Genomic DNA, 12199 nt, shown 5'->3' with positions numbered 1-12199 from the left:
GCTAATTCAGAAAAAAACTTCCAGATGTGCATAGGAAGACTAGAACATGTTAAAGAAGCCTTAGTCGACCTCCGGAGGACAACAATTTGGTCAAACTCGACGAAAAAGCAACGCAGTCACCTCCATTGCTTTTTTGCTCGACGCTTTTGAAATAGCGACGGACAAGGCCGTTAAAAGCTACGGACTGGGTCGCCCTTAATGTTTTTAATTACAAAATATATATAAAACAAAATGATGGACTCTATTTTTTTATTTTTTTAAAAAAGAAATTATTTAATAAAAAACGATGGACTTTTAGTCTCCGCCCGTCGCTTTTTTATACTACTCTTCTTAAAATTTTGCAGAAAAGCGATGGACAGGGTCCTTTAGTCCATCGCTTTTTCTGGAAAAATATTTTTAAAAAAACAGAAAAACGACGGACTAAAGGACCCTATCCGTCGCTTTTCTGCAACACTTTTGACAGTAGAAACCTGCAGTTTCTGTTGCCCATCTGCAATCAAAATCCAATTCAATTGTATTCAATTCAACTCATTCAAACACAAATAACAATAAACAAAATCTGCAAAATACATAATAATAAACATAATTAAACACTTAAAATGAATAAAATCATAATTTAGAACGATTTAAAGTGTTTCAAAGTTAACAAAAAAATTCAAAATATTCATAAACTAACATAGGGAACCCTAAGGACTATTTGCTATATATCCATCACTATCGTCGGAAATATCCGGAGTAGACCCTCTTGAATAACGAGGCGGAGGCTGACGGGCGAGGTTGAGCACTTATTCTTTAATTTGCTCAACTTGTTCATTCATACTTTTTTGATCCTCGGTCCTTCTTTTCTCTGATTCTGCCAATGCGCATGTAAGTTCTGCAATTTGCTGAGACATTGCATCTATCTTAACCCCGTCAATGGCCTCGACTTGACGCAACGATCCAATACCTTCTAAACCTGATTGGAATTATCGTACATTATTTCTAGAGCCCATTCCATATATTCAGCCCTTGTGGCTGCCTCCAACCACTTTTTCTGACCAAATTTGAGTGGACTGTTCAGGCATTAGATGAACCGAATCTCTCATCTCACATACGTGCCGCTCATAATCTTGCTACATATTAGAAAATAAAAGTTATAATCAATATATATATATATATATATATATATATATATATATTAAAAATAAAACTTAGAATCAAAATATATTATATTATATCTTAAATAACTTACATAGACTCGTTCGGCTCTTTCCTCCACCCACTTATCCGTATCTGACTCATTAGTCTTTTTATTCACATGAGTCTTTTTAAAGACTTCATGACAATAGGGAGTGCGTCCCAATTCTTTTTCCTATAAATAAAAATACAATTAATGAAATAATATTTTGATTCAGAAAATGAATTTAAACTTAAAATTTAAAAACATTACCATCTCCCTCTGAATCGTACCAACACTCTTTGCACCTCCTGTGTGCAACGAGCCACCCTTTAGGCTGGCTCTGGCTTTTTTTCCTTGATTGGACAAACCCTTGAATTCTTTGGTATCTCAATACTGGCATAATTCTTCAAATATATAAGGCAGCATCCAACTCGAAGGTGCCCGATCATCCCTAGCTTTCTTTAGTCAGCTAGACAGTCTGGCGCTCGCTTTTTTTTCAAAAGTGGTCGCAATGACCATATTTTACCTTGTCTCCCAGGTACATAAAGTCTAAAAAAAATAACATTAAATAATTAGTTAAGTAAAGTATAGTAAAAATATTAAACGTAACTTAAAAAATAGATTTAAACATATATATATACCTTGAATTCATTAAACATTGCCTGGCGAATACTGTTTGGAATCTCCCGCCAAGAATGATAGGGCTCAGTATATAGCCTCCTAACACTCTCCTGAAGATCCCTAGCAGCCTCCTTCGAAGGATGTCACCTGCAAGACACATAATAAACATGTAATTAAATCATCAATAAGTTATTAATGTAGTAAAAATAAATAAATAAAACATTAAACTTACGAGGATCCATCAGGCTCAATCATGACTCTCCCAAGTCTGTCCCTCTGCCTAGGAGCTAACTCAGACACATCATGTACTGCCTCTGTTGTAGCAGCAGAACAAGGTGTAGGTGATGCTGTAGGAGTGTCAGTCTCTACACTAGAATCTCTAAGTCTCAGAGTAGATATGTGAGGAGACTGAGATCCGGGAGATGGAGTAGAAGAAGATGATACTCTCGGGGGTTAAGAATAACCTCTGTGGATAGCTGGTAGGTCTGATCATATGAAGTATATCTGACCTGTGAAGAAGAAGAAGTGACGCGTGGTCGGCGGAACTGACTATGGTAAACTAAAGGATCCATGGTCCCAAAAGGCACAACATGAATATGTGTAGGACTAGCTCGGCGGTGCTGCATCTCCGGCGCTGAAGAAATATGTCCTGGGATATCCTCAAGATCAACAAGTCTCCTAGACTTCTTTTTACTTCTACCAGAATGGCAAACACCAAGATGATCCCGGGATCTATCACCATTACCAGATGACATTTGCATGTAAAGTAACAATACAATATATAAAAAATATAAATTAAATAAATTTAGGGTTAGGGAAATAAATAACTTACATACTAATGATAATCTACCACTCTATTCCTCCTCACTTGTTTCATTTTCGTCATCTTTCCATTCCTCCTCCTCAGTTGTTTTATATTCATTGTCAATCCATCCTCCCCCTCAAATGATTCATATTCCTCATTTACTTCTTCCTCAATATTTGGCATTATAAGTTCATCATCGAAAACCTCTTCTACTATATGTTGAGGATGTTCTAGTGTGGTTTCCAACTCAAAATCAACTTGTCGTTGAACAAGTGCAACATCATTTTGGTACGCCACATCTAATACATTCTCAATTTTAATTCTTCCCATAGGCTTTGTCTTAATAACAATACACCAATCAGCCTTATCTCTACGCAATGGATATGAAGCGTACTAGACTTGCTTAGGATTTTGGGCAATGATAAAAGGATCATAACTTCCGTATTGTCTGGTGTGCTTAACTTCAATTATATTATGTTGTTGCTCCACCCTGTGCCTCTGTGTGATGGGTCAAACCACTTACACCAAAAATACTATCTTTTTTTAGGCCAACCTGAATATCTTACTTCAATATTCTCTTGAATGACACCATAATATTCTACAATTTGGCCATTACCATCGACATCACCTTGAATGCACACACCACTATTATTGGTTTTCTTGTGCATAGAAACTTCTTCAGTTTGAAACTTAAAACCTCTAATTAAGTTCCAATATTTTTCTCTAAGTTTCAAACTTCAAAACTTCCTAAGTTACAATCCAATATACAAACAAACTACAACAAACTAGATGGAATAAACTAATTAATCAACTACTAAATCACAAATTACTATCCAATTTACAATCTAATTCAAAAGACTCAAATCTAACTTAAAGCTTAAAATCAAAACTATAACTACATTCACTAATTTTATAATCCAATATACAAATAAACTACAACAAACTAAATGGCATAAACTAATTAACTAACTAACATCACAAATTACTATCCAATTTACAATATAATTCAAAAGATTCAAATCTAACTTAAGCCCTACAATCAAAACTATAACTACATTCACTAATTTCACAATTCAATATACAAATGAACTACAACAAACTAAATGTAATCAACTAATTAACTAACTAACATCACAAATTACTAAAAAAAATTATAATCTAATTCAACAACCCAAATCTAACTTAAGCCCCCTAAAATCAAAACTATAACTATATTCACTAATTTTACAATCTAATATACAAATGAACTACAACAAACTAAATGTAATCAACTAATTAACTAACTAACAAATGACAAATAAAAAAACTAAAATTTAGTTTTAAGTTTAAGCCCTAACCTCTTAAAAATTAATAATACTCCTAAAGCACCACAAGACGGCGGCGGAGCAGCGGCGGCGGCGGAGTAGTGACGGACGACAGAGCTGGGGGTTGGGGAACAACGGTGGGAGGCAAAGCGGCGGAATTGTAGAGAGAAGGCAGAGAGAAGAGAGAGTTTAGAGAGAGAGAAAACTGAAAAAATACGTTCTGTGTTGTACATATTTTAACAAAAAGCGACGGACAGCATCTCTAAGTCTGTCGCTTTTTTTAAAAATATTTGACTGTCATTTTGACAAAAAATGTGACGAACAAAGCGACAGCGTCCGTCGCTATTTTAAATATGTTGACCAAATATTTTGACAAATAGCGACGGACGTAGCGACCCTTTCCGTCGCTAAGTTAAAAAAAACTATAAAAAAAATATTTGCGGCGGACGGCGTCATAATATTTAATTTATAATAATTATTTTTTAATAAAATATATAAAATATTTATATAAAAATAATATTTAATTTTAGCAAAAAAAACTGCCAAAATAAGAGACGGACTAGGCGTCACTATCCGTCGTTCCTATTAAAAAAAATAAAAACGACGGACAACGTCGTTTTATCCATCGCATTTTATTTGCGACGCTGTCCATCGCTTTTTGTTCTATAGCTTTTTGGACTATTTTTAGTAGTGAGTGTGTGTAAAATGGAATTGAATTGATATTTGTGGATTCATATAGCCGTTCAAGTTAGTCCGGAATTGATTAACAATAGGAATTATTGTAATTTAACTTGTGTGGTGGTCGGAACCAAGCAGCCTAAACCAACAATATTTAGGATTGAGCAATTTTTTTCCTCTTATTTTTCCCATGAATTCTTAGTTTTCGATCAAAGTTACTCTAATTACATTCCAAAATTTCTTTGATTACTATTATATTATGAGTTTTTGTGAAGTGTGCACGATTTTCTATTTTTTGTTGCAGTGTACTTTGGTAATGAGAGTTTGGTAGAGATTTACCTTAGTATGTTTGATCAAGTTTTTTTTTTTCATGTTGTTAGAAGCAAAATTCGTACACCTAGAGCATCATTAAGAAATCATGACAGTCCCAAACTCATCTGATAGAAATATTATTACCCCAGCAAATTGAGGTAATAAAAATTAATTAGTTTATTCTATTCTTGAGCGGGTAGACGAAATAGAGGCTTTGTTTCAGGGTACTTTGGTGGAGATTCGTTCGTAGGCTTGGCCATTCTTGAAGATAAGGTTGTGGTTGCAGTGTCGCTAGAGGTGCAGTTTTAGGTGGTAATGTTGTTGGTTTTGGGAGTGGAGAATTAGTTGTCAATGAAGAGGAATAATGGGCATGGGTCTTGATTTTAGGTCTCCTTAAGCAGAAGAAAGAGGAAGTGGTTGGGGAGAAATGTGGGAGATATAGGTGATGAGAGCTATTCCAGTATTGATTTGAAATCTTTGGTAGTTCAATTCGTGTAATTATTAATAGTCATTACAGGAAAAAACTTTTACATGAATTTATTAACGATTAATCTGTTAATTCCAACAAGGGTGGTTGGTTACAGGGGATTTCCTTGATTTAGAGCAGAAGTAGCATAATAGTTATTGAGAAAAACAAAAGTTCTAAGTTACATATTGCCAAAAAATTGTGGTGGCACTTTGCATGTTTCTAATGATGAAGTTGTGTATATATTCTTTAAAATCAGGAAAATAGAAAATTTTTGCTAATATTACCTATCTGCTACTTGGATATGGATTTAAGTGTTTAAAAAGTGTACTCATTTTCTCTCACTTTTGCTTTATTTTCACACGGCTTATTGGTATTTATGTTTTAGTATGTGATTGTATTGTGAGAAGTTAACTAGTTGGAGGGTAGAATAGTCACTTTACCAGAAATTAGTTTAGTGTAACTAACAAGTTGTTAAAGTTATTAGTGTAACTAATTTTAGTTAACTAGTCTAACAAAGTGTATATATATATACACTAATTGTAATTAGGTTGGAATGAGCTAAAAATAAAGAAAAATATCTCCTCTCTCACTTTACTCTTTCTCTCTTCGTTTCTCTTCTTCTCTCTTCTCTCTTTTGTTGTTCATCTTCATCTTTTTTTTTCTTTGATCTGTGTAGCTCACGTTTATCTTCATGGTATCAGAGCGGATCGTCACACTTATCACTGTGAGAAGCTGATCCTCGTTATGGAGTCAAAGAATCGCAATGAGATTCACTGATTCATAGTTCTTTTTGACGGATCAACAGATCGGAGCTCCGTCTTAGTTAAAAATTCCACAATTGTGTTACTGTTTGAAAAAATAGCAGGTGACACGGCAGCAGCAACAAGTTCACCTCAAAATCTCAACCAAGATCACCAACAAGCTAGTGTGCCCTTTTCCTCGAGTAGTAGTCTCACTCAAGGGCAAGGTATTGACTATAATCACCCTTTATTCCTTGTCCATCATCTCTTTTCAATTGACTGGTGTTGAGAACTACACTCTGTGGAGTCGTTCAGTCAATTTAGGCTTGTTAGGGAGGAACAAGTTGGGGCTGGTTGATGGAACATGCAGAAAGGACATGTACAGTGAAGAACTGTGGTGTCAATGGGAGATGGTAAATGCAATTGTCTTGTCGTGGTTAATGAACTCAGTCTCAAAGAGTTTACTTAGTGGAATTGCATTTGCCTCAAGTGCGTTGTAAGTGTGGAATGATCTACAAGAGAGGTTTGATATAGTAGATGGATCAAGGACCTACAATTTACACAAAGAGATTGTTACTCTACAGCAGGGTACTAACTCTGTCTCAGTATACTATACGAAGTTGAAAGCATTGTGGGATGAAAAGTCCCACAATGCTTTGTTGCAACTGTGAAAAGTCCAAAGGATTTGTAGCTCACATGAATAGACAAAAGTTGTATCAATTTCTAATGGGATTAAATGACTCATACATTCAGGCTAGAAGTCAAATTCTCATGATAGATCCATTACCAACTGTAAACCAAGCATATGCCATGATAGTAAGAGATGAGGGCCAAAAATCTGTGGTTACAGGCATTAATAATTTGGGACTACATTCATCTATCCTAGACTCAGATACTATGTACTCTAAAGGTGGCAGTAGTAACAGATACAAGAAGAATACACCTCTACTTTGTGAATTTTGTAAGTGTAGAGGCCATACCAAAGAATTATGCTATAAGATTGTTGGATATCCACCAGATTTCAAGTCCAAGAGGAAGGCATAAAGTGCATATGCTGATACATCTAGCTTCTCTAATCATACTCAGAAATCAGGTCAAGCTAATTTCTCTTATGGTTTGAATACAAATGTAACTGATGAATCAGTGTGGGGTAGGAATATTACAGGACAGCACTTTACAGACACAATATCAGCTGAAACTTCAACTAAAACTCTGAGTCAGGCTGAGAAAGATGTCAAACAATTACTTCAAGGGTGCACATTCATAAAGGAACAATATGAACAGATACTCAAGATGATGAACCAACAGCCATGAGCTACTACATCTGACTGTAATAAGGCAAATAATGCAAGTAAAGCCTTATTTATAACTGAAAATAGTGATGTGTAGATTGTGGATACAAGTGCAGCAAACCACATGGTATCTAAGTTAGATATGCTACAGAAAGAATTTGTGCTCAAGATTGACACTCCCAAGGATGTATGCTTACCAAATGGTGGTACTACACAAGTTACTCACATTGGCTCTTGTAATCTATCAACTAGAAGTGTGATTACTAATGTGTTCCATATACCTGAGTTCAAATATAACTTAATATATGTCAGCAAAATAACAAGGGAATTAGGCTGCTCGGTCTTTTTCTTCCCTGATTTTTGTGTTTTCCAAGAGCTTTACACTAGGAAGGTGAAGGAAGTTGGGAAGGAAGAAAGAGGTGGAGACATTTAACTCAAGGTAGTGTCAATAATGTCAAGGAATCTGCTCATGTTGTTGATACAGTTCCTTCAAATGGTAAAGAGTTAGACATGGAGCTATGGAATCAAAGGCTTAGACATCCCCCTTTAACAGTACTTACAAAGATGTTTACTGACAATAAAACCACTATGTGTAAGGTGTCTAAGTGTTTTGTTTGCCCATTTGCAAGACAAACTAGACCTGTATTTCCCTCTAGTAGTATTAAAAGCAGTAGATGCTTTAACTTGATACATTTTGATCTTTGGGGACCTATAATGCAGCTACTTTTGATGACAATAATTACTTTCTTACAATTGTGGATGATTTTTCAAGAATGACCTAGTTATTTTTACTTAAACTTAAGTCAGATGTTTGTGTATCTCTTCAAATGTTCTTGCAATATGCAAAAACACAATTTGACAGAGTTGTGAAGATTGTCAGATCTGATAATGGTACAGAATTTGTTAATTCTGTGTGCTGCAATTTGTTCAAAAAATGGGGCATTATTCATCAAAGGTCCTGCCTTTATACTCCTCAGCAAAATGGTGTTACTGAGAGGAAGCATAGACACCTACTGGAAGTGACAAGAGCTCTGAGATTTCAAGTTAAAATACCTATCGGATTTTGAGGTTGCTGTGTTCTAGCTGCAGCCCATCGCATCAACAGACTCCCTAGCAGTGTAATTAGGTTTCAAACTCCCTATGAAAGACTATATGGCATCAAACCAGGGCTATCTCACTTGAAGATTCTTGGCTGTCTTTCTTTTGCTAGAGCATGACAAACTCATGCCCAGGTCAAGGTTAGCAGTTCACATGGGCTACTCTGAAGTGCATAATGGATATATTTTGTTTAACTTACTTAACAAATCATTCTTTATTAGTAGAAATGTTATTTTCAAGGAGGATATCTTTCCATTTGCCAATAAAGCTGATGCTGATTCACAACAACTATTTGTGGACATTTTGCAAGAAGCAGATGTGGCTATTCCAGATTTATCTACTATGGCTCCCATATCTTTTAACAATACTGATCAGAATCCAAGCCTTGATGCATGATGTGAGCATACTACTGTTGAGAAGTCTGAGGATCATATACATGTTGCTGATGGTGCTAGCTCTGAGTCATCAACCGTTGTACAAGTAACCCTTACTGAGGGTCTAAGTGTTCCTAGAAGATCTGCAAGATCTAAACAACCTCCAACATGGCTGAGGGACTTTGTTTCCCTAAATATAACCAGTGGTGTTCAATATCCTTTGTCTAACTATGTGAGCTATTCTCATCTATCTCCCATCTATCAGAGTTATATTGCTGCTACTTCTACTATAACAGAACCTACCAGCTATGCAGATGCCATCAAGGATCTAAGATGGGTTGATGTTATGCAAGCAGAGATTCAAGCATTAGAAAACAACAATACTTGGGAGATCACTACCTTACCTGCATGTAAAAGACTTATTGGTTGCAGGTGGGTTTATAAAATCAAATACAAGTCCACAGGTGAAGTAGAAAGATTCAAGGCCAGGTTAGTTGCCAAAGGTTACAGTCAACAAGAAGGTATTGACTACAAAGAGACATTCTCTCCAGTTGTGAAGATGGTTACAGTGAGGTCTATTCTAGATCTTGTTGCCTCCAAACAGTGGCACATTCATCAAATGGATGTGTTCAATGCATTTCTTCATGGGGATTTTGATGATGAAATCTATATGCACCTTTCTTAGGGGTTTGTCAGTCAAGGGAAGAAGGTGTGTGGACTGACAAAGGCCCTATATAGACTGAAGCAAGCCCCAAGACAATAAGAAAGAAGGAACTTAAATCATTTTTAACTTACTTATTCGAATAACTTGAGCTAAGTAAAAATAAATATAAAATTTAAAAATTCTTTAATAATAATTTTATAAATATACTCTTTCCATCTCAAATTAGTTATTGTGATTTCTAAAAATAATTATTATAAATTATTTATCATGTTAGAAGTTTAAGATAAAATCAATTATTCTTTTCTCATTTTACATTCAATAGTAATTGTTCTTAAATACTACAAATACCTCATATAACACATAAATAATGGAAATGTTCAATAAAAAATATATTATATTTTAAGATAAAAATAAAAATAAAACAATCAAAAACTCTCATAATTAATATTTTTTTTTAAAATCATGTAAATAAAAACAACAAATAATTTAAGATGGAGAAAGTATCATTTAAAATGGAATAATAATATGAGTAGTTATTTTGAGGCCTTCAATTGTTGGGGCGTAAAGTAATGGCTTCAATGACATTATCATTGAGTCTCTCGTGTTTTGGAGACACAAATAGTCTTTGATCTTCAACAATCGTAAACACTCTGATAATATGGACGACATACAAACACTTTGAATTATGATTATGTGTCATGTGAAACTTAGTTTAAAAGGAAGATTGTTGGATGTGAAAATAAAATAAAAATAGTTATTTATAAGGTGTTGGATATTTTTAGTGTGAGACTTTTTAAAAAAGATCGTGCAAATTTAGCATAAAGTGAATAAAATCATGTCGTATTAAGCATATTTTTGGATCTTTTTAGCCCAACACCAGAGGTAAAGGATGTAACTATTAATTGTAATTACTATTATTTTAAAAAAATTATTATATCCTAGTATAGTTTATGCTCAATTCGACTACTTTCATGAAATATCTATAACTGCCTACTAATATAACTGTGAGATAACTCTATTTACGAATGTTTTACTTGTAATTATTATACCTACTAGTGTTTTAAAAGGCGAGGGCGTGAGGCGAGACGTTTTACTTAGTATAGGGTGAGGCTTAAATCTTGAGACATGGGGTGTAAGTCATATGGATCTTTAAAATTTTAATTTACAATATGGTATAATAATATAATAACACAAAATTATAAAAATACATCAATAATTTAAAATAATTACAAATATGATTAAGAAAACTCATAGAAAATAAAACTTCTAACATGACTGTACAAGTATAAATAATCTAATATCTTAACTTTCTAATAATAAAAGAATCATTATTTCTCAAAATATTATTTATCATACTATACAATTCACCCCCTAAAAGAAAATAATCAATAAACTTATTGGTATTATAATACAAACATCACTACATCATGAATAAAAATAAAATTACTTTCAAATAGCTAAATAAAATATGATAATTTTGATACACATGACAAAATCATAAAGACCAATGAGAAGTGAAAAATTAAATTTCGCTACGTATTTTTAAAAGAAATATTACGTAATATATAATCACCTTCATAATGTTACCAAATAGTAAGGATGTGATACTACAATTTATTATTTGGGTTACTCTCAATCTTCTTATTTCTATAGATTGAAAATTAATAAATATCATTCATTTATTCAAGAATTATGAGGGTCACCAATGTTGACTAAAGATTTTAACACATAATTTGTGTAAGATCTATTAGGCGAGCCCCAAACGTTGGGAGTGCTAAAGGCGTACGATCGGACACTTAGGGCGTAAGTCTTATAGAACTAAGTATCACACTTGAGTCTTGAGCATTTTACTAGAGCCGCGCCTCGGGCAAAGCCCCGAGGCGAGTCCCAATAAAGTCTTTTAAAACAGTAATACCTGCTTTATCTGGTATTTCTATTAACTGATATGATTAGGTGAAAATCTATTACAAACAAACAACAACAACCCAGTGAAATCCCACAACATGGGGTCTGGGGAGGGTAGAATGTACGCAGACCTTACTCCTACCAAGGTAGGACGGTTGTTTCCTGGAGACCCTCGGCTCAGTAAAAGCATAAATGCATAAAAAATGTTAGATAAGAATAGAAAATTAAAAGCTTTATGCGAAAAACAACAAACAAATAACGAATAGATAACAAATAAATACAAATAAATAAATACAAATAACAAATAACGATTAAATAAATAATGAAAGCGTCACAGGTAAAATAGAGTAATCAAAGCATAGAAAGCAATAAATAATAACAGAAATCAGAAGTCAAAGTGCAAGAGATCGTAATGCACTACTACACCTATGAATAGAGAAGAATAACGAGACTATGAACTAGCATTCTACCCTAATGTGGGCCCTCCACACCCTCCTATCTAAGGTCATGTCCTCCGTAAGCTGTAACTGCGCCATGTCCTGTCTAATCACCTCTCCCCAATACTTCTTCGGCCTACCCCTACCTCTTCTGTAACCATCCATGGCCAGCCTCTCACACCTCCGCACTGGGGCATCTGTGTCTCTCCTCTTCACATGTCCATACCATCTCAGTCGCATTTCCCGCATCTTGTCTTCCACCGAGGTCACTCCTACCTTGTCCCGAATAGCCTCATTTCTAATCTTGTCGCTCCTGGTGTGCCCACACATCCATCTCAGCA

The sequence above is a fragment of the Solanum dulcamara genome, chromosome 6 (assembly GCF_947179165.1).
Source record: "Solanum dulcamara chromosome 6, daSolDulc1.2, whole genome shotgun sequence".
In the NCBI taxonomy this organism is placed as follows: Eukaryota; Viridiplantae; Streptophyta; class Magnoliopsida; order Solanales; family Solanaceae; genus Solanum; species Solanum dulcamara.
Note: the sequence above shows the minus strand (reverse complement) of the source record.